Source organism: Cebidichthys violaceus, unplaced genomic scaffold (genome assembly GCF_023349555.1).
Source record: "Cebidichthys violaceus isolate CVI_PGR_0920_01 unplaced genomic scaffold, fCebVio1.0.p SCAF_16, whole genome shotgun sequence".
Taxonomy (NCBI): Eukaryota; Metazoa; Chordata; class Actinopteri; order Perciformes; family Stichaeidae; genus Cebidichthys; species Cebidichthys violaceus.
In genome coordinates, this window is record NW_027176329.1 from 14,493,584 (window position 1) to 14,499,424 (window position 5,841).

Here is a 5,841-nt window from a genome sequence, read left to right on the forward strand (position 1 = left end):
CACACTCACACGCATCTGCACAGAGTTACTTCTGAGGACGCTGAACACCACCTTTCCCTCAACACTTCCTAACCTGGAGCTAATCCTGAAGCTAACCTCAAAGCCTCCAGATGACAGCCAGATGTGGCTGTTTGAGTTTGGATGTCAGTCTCCATAATGATCCAGAAGGAAGAGAGAAAAACAAAATAAAGAATTAACAATAGGGAATCTGGTAAGCAAGTCTGATTAATGTTATGTGGTAAGAACAACATTTTTTATTAAGGTATTCATTTATTTTAGGTAGGGTTAGGAATAGTTATTTTCTCGAATATGCACTCTTTTTATCCTTTTTTACATATTTGAAGTTTAAGGCACTCTAATGAGTTGTTTTTAATAAAGAGTAATATTAGTAATAGTACAGTAGCTACAAAATAGAGCAAGTAAAAACACATTTAGTATATAAGTTAATCCTACAATGTTTTCATTTGTCACCTTTTAAAATAAATTTGTGGATGAAAATCAATAACACCTTACACTTTTTAGGATAAAAATTTAGATTTTTAATTTCTTTACCACTAGATGGCAGCGATATTCCAGAATAAACCCACAGAAACCTATTATTTAACAATCTTCATTCATTTGGAGTCCTGTTTGTGTTCATCCGTTGAATGTAACTACAACATTCTCTCTCTTTTAGCTCTTCTTTTGGTCTCCACCGACTCGTGAGAAAAATATCTTTCTCTTCAGCTGCTCAACGCTCTACTCAGTTCACCAGCTAGTCTCTAACTGGGTCTGTCTACCGTACGGTAGTGAGCTGGTAGTGCACAGTGGCTTTATAGGGGCTTGTTTGCTCAAATTTACTGCCAATGGTTTTATACTATTATTAGAGTGGTACGGTTTTTACCATTGTACATTTCTGCAAACCACAGAATACGTTGAATGTCGACGGATGGTTAGGTTCAAGCAACAAAAGAACTTGGTTAAAAATCACAGTTTGTGTTCAAATAATAATGTAACAACATCACTAAGGTGAACAAATAACCCTGAGGGGACTTTCTTACGTAACATTTCACAACAAACGGAAAGTCAACCTTTACTTTTAGTTTCGCATAGCACACGGACATCGGTCTCCTGGGTTAAAGTCCTGTGTTTAATTGATCCATCCACCACCCTTCTCTCCCGTCCTCAGTGGACCTTCTCTCTCGTTATACTCGTTATTTTACCACGTTACCTTCCATATCGGTTGCTCACTGAACTAGGTCACTTTGCTGTGATTGAATGCAAAAACGTCGACATTCACCTCGTCTGTGGTTTGGCAGAAATGTAGAATGGCGTCTGTGCTGGTAAGACTCCACCACACAGCGTGTAGAGAACCAAAACGATGAGCTAATAGACTCCATAAAGAAAAGCAAATCTCCAATGTCGTTAAAAACACACCACTGTTGTTCCTGCTGCCACAAATACTCACTAGTGCAACAAATGTGGAATCATCCGCCGCTGAAAATAGTCCCCAACAAATGCACTTTTTTTTCTTGGAAATAAAAGGGACTCTTTGAAAATTCAAATTTGTCACTTTCAGTAGCAACCAATGGGCTTACATGTGAGAGCCACAGACAGGGTAGGACAGTCAGAAAGAAGATTAAATACATGTCAGCCTCACCTCAGTCCTATGAAGTTGAATGATGGGTGATTTTCCTCCTATTTCTATCCCTGTGAGGACATCTGGCCTGCAGGATGAAGAAAGGACAACAAAGAATTGGACAGCGCTTCACACAGGCGTTGAATTCTCACTCGTCATGTGGATTTCCTATTTGTTTTGCAACTAGAAAGCAATCTAACAACAACTGTCCACGGACGAGTCTCTCATCACAAACACACAACCAACCAGCTGTACAATAATGAATTCATGCGCACAAACAGTAACACACAGACGTATAAATAGAAAGCTACGTCTCTGTCTCCAAATGAAGATACGTAACATTTCTCCTTTTTGTCAGCTCCCTCTATTTTATCAGCTTCCTCGTCTCTCCCTCGTTCTCACCTTACCTCACCCACCTCCTCCTCCCTCCAACTCCCCTCTTCTCTTTCTTGCCTTTCCTCCCGTCTCTCAGCCAGAATACTAATAAACCTCCTCCACCACCTCTTTCTCTCCATCTCAAGTCTTTTTTTTTATTCCTACAGAAGCTCATAATTTCTCATAAATTTTTTCTGCTTGAACTCGTTGTCCTCATCTCTCAGCGTGACTCATAGACTTTACCCTCTTCTCCCTCCGTCCTCTTCATCCCTCCATCCCGTCACTCTCTCGGGCAAGTTTTATTTGCATCCACACTTGCTTGGGTTTTTACCTCCCTCTCTCACTCCTTCTTCTGTAACTATCATCCCTCTTTCTTCTTAACCTCCATCCCTCTGTTTTCTCTCCTCCTCCGCACGGACACAATATTTCTCTCATATATCCACATGCTCTCCCTCTCTTCCCCAGAGACAACTTCAAACGACGAAATCGGAATCTCCATTTCTACTGTCATCAGAGACAACTGCTGCACATGTTCTTGGATCTCTGTTGCATCACTGTGCGCGGGACATTGTGTTGCCATGGTGCCTTTGCAGACTCATTACAGGAAGCAAACCCCCCCCGCCACACACACACACACACACACACACACACACACACACACACACATACTCACACACACACACACACACACACACACACTACACACACACACACACACACATAAAGGTCTATCAAATGAAATTCACTTTACTCCAGACAAATGATGCAAATACATCTATTTCACCAAAATCCAATCAGCCGGAAAACTCCGGTTCTGAAGACTGACACAATGCTTCATGTCTTAAACTTGCATTCTCTCTAATGTCCATCAGGGGGCGACTCCTCTGGTTGTATAGAAGTCTATGAGTTTATGGTCTCAATCTCTAGTTTCAAGTCTTCTTCAATACAGCATGATGTTCATTTAGTAAATGATGGTCCATTTATAGTCAAACAGACCATAAAGCAGGGGATGCTTTAGTTAATTGTAACATTTTGGTCGTAAAGAAATGTCTCATTCAGTATTTCGGTTGTACTTATAGTTTCACTTTCTCGTGTCTCTTCTGGTGGCAAAAAAACCAAGATGGCGACAGACAAAATGAGAAACACAAGGCTTTAAACCAGTGGGTGACGTCACGGTGAATAAATCCACATACAGTCTTTGTATCAAATACATTTATTTCTGGCTCTGAAATCCTACGCTAAAAGTGAAATGACTCATTTCTTCTTGGACGACTGCGCCCCATTGTTGGACTGTGACTCTAAAACCGGGAACAGAAAGTGCTTTTGCTTTCAAGCCTTTAACTGGTACCGGTCTTTGTAGGGACTGTAATGTTCTCATGAAACACTAAAAGAGTGCTTGAGAGTGACACCTCAACTCCAGGTAATTTAGTCCAGAAAGCACTTTGAAATCACAATTGTTCGGGACTGAAATGTGATATTCTTGATGCTGCCGGCTTGAGATGATGATTCAATATTGTTGTATATCAACTTTTTAATGGATTGGTATGATGCTATGTGATCATACTGTTCAACAGAAAGTCTATATACCATATTTAAACAGCAAACAAAATGAGTTATTTAAGTCTTCATTTTATGTAAATTACACAAACATCTATGTGATTATTTTCTTTTGTCATCCAGCCCACATTATTACCACAATTCCTTTGAATGTGAAGAATGTTAACGTAAATAGTGAAATTGCTAATTCATATATAATAAATGACATATATTCAGGTGTCAAATTGGTCAGCTGATCTGGTTGGATCTTGTTTTGTGTTTATTGTTGTAGGGTTTCCTCCGAGACAACAACAGAAAATAAACAGTGTGGGTGCTGCTACGATGAAACTACATTTCATTCACAAGGACTGCATGCAGTGTGTGTGTGTGTGTGTGTGTGTGTGTGTGTGTGTGTGGTATTCATTACTGTGCCCTGCTGTCAACATCTCAGCTGTCTCAATGAGCCAGCAGGCCAAGAATCCACCGAGCGACTCTCTGAAAGTGTAAAAAACACACGGAAACAAAGCGGACAAAGACCGAATATTAAACTGAAAACTGAGATTATCCACCGTTATTAAATAAAACATAACCTCTACCTTTAAAAAAAAAAAAAAAAAAAAAAGGTCTGCAGTCATGGCGATGAAGCAGAGTTTTAGTTGCTGCTGAGTCAGTGGAGCAAAAAGTAATTTTGTTTTGTTTTTTTTTTCGTCCCTGTTGGATGACGTCAGGATCGACTGTAAATCTGTCCAACATCTCAGACCGTTCCGGTGGCAGCTGGGAGGACGGAGGATGGACTTTTGGCACCGTGTGCTGGCGTTCAGCAGAATTATTCTGCCCGGTCTGACGGGGCAGCTGTAATTAAAAGTCAGGATGAGGAGCTGCCACGGCCGTCTTCTTCTGATGAAACCTGAGGGGATGACGCAGCGTTTTACAGTCAGATCCTTGGAGGGAGACGTGAACTACTTCAAGACAGAAATATTTGGTTTCTGCTGAAATAGTCTTTAAAATGATTTCATGTCTTCTAACTCAAGTCACTATGCATTAAGTATGTCTTTGCATGCTGCAAATATATATATATATATATATATATATATACAAATATATAACTATACATAAATATATATATATATAAAAATGTATATTTGTTCTGTTCATGTAAATGTGTAACTGTCACATGTTCGTGTATCAACCCAATCTAATGGAAGGCCGGTAAATTAGCGCGACTTTTCCGTCTTTCATTATTTTTTTTGTGTCCTTGAATGCCACGTTGTTACCGTGAAACGGTTGCTGTTATGTTCAGGAAACAAAACTACTTGGTTAAGTTTTGCAAAAACATCCTGGTTGGGCTTAAAATATATATACGTAAACTAAGCATAATACGTTGGGAAACAACGTAATGTAACTTAAAAAATAAAACACCTATTCTCCTTCATGGCAAAAAATATTCAGAGTTTTTAGAAGCTTTTCTTAAATCTCAAAAACACATGAAGCATTAAACAAGGCTGTAACATTTTTTTAAGGATTATTCAACTCTATCACAACGTGGGTCTTATGGTTTGTAGTCTTTCTATCAGTTATGATGACGTTGAACTTACCCAGTGAGAACTGCTGCTCTCTATTGACGAGGCGACGTCTCTTAAAGATCACACAGGCTGTAAAGAAACGGAAGGTTAGCGGAAACGTATCCGAGAGAGAAAACAAAGCAAGTCCTCGTCACAAAACGATGGTCATGTTTTAGCAAAACAAGCTTTTAGGTTTTGGGGAAATTGTGGTCGTCGTAACAAGAAACCAACACCGATTGTCAGTTTGTTCTCCCGAGTCCAAAGTCTTGCACTTGGTCGACTCATCCATTCACTCAGACCTCCTCGGTCAACTGTTGACAGACTACATTCTGACTTTATCTTATAATCTGGGAAGTAACCGGTTACTCACAGGTCTCATTAGTACGATTGATCCTACAATACAACATATAAAAATAAAGGCCCAAACTACAAAAACAAAAGAGTGTTAAACCAGGATTCTCTGTAAATATCAGTCACTATATGACAATATCACTATATTTTTGTGTTAAATTCTTGCTCAAAGAATCAAAAGAAAAGACCCAAAAAAAACAACACATGTTGAGAGACTAAGTCTGAACTAATTCTGACTTAATATTGTGATGTTATGAAGCCACAAATCGTTTGACTGACCGCCGTTTGCGTCTCGTTTCTTTCAGACAATCGATGTTGATTTCTTTCAGGACATGAACCTAACCTAATCCTAGTCATTGTTTTAACTAAAACCACCATCTTTTACTAACTCTGACCTAC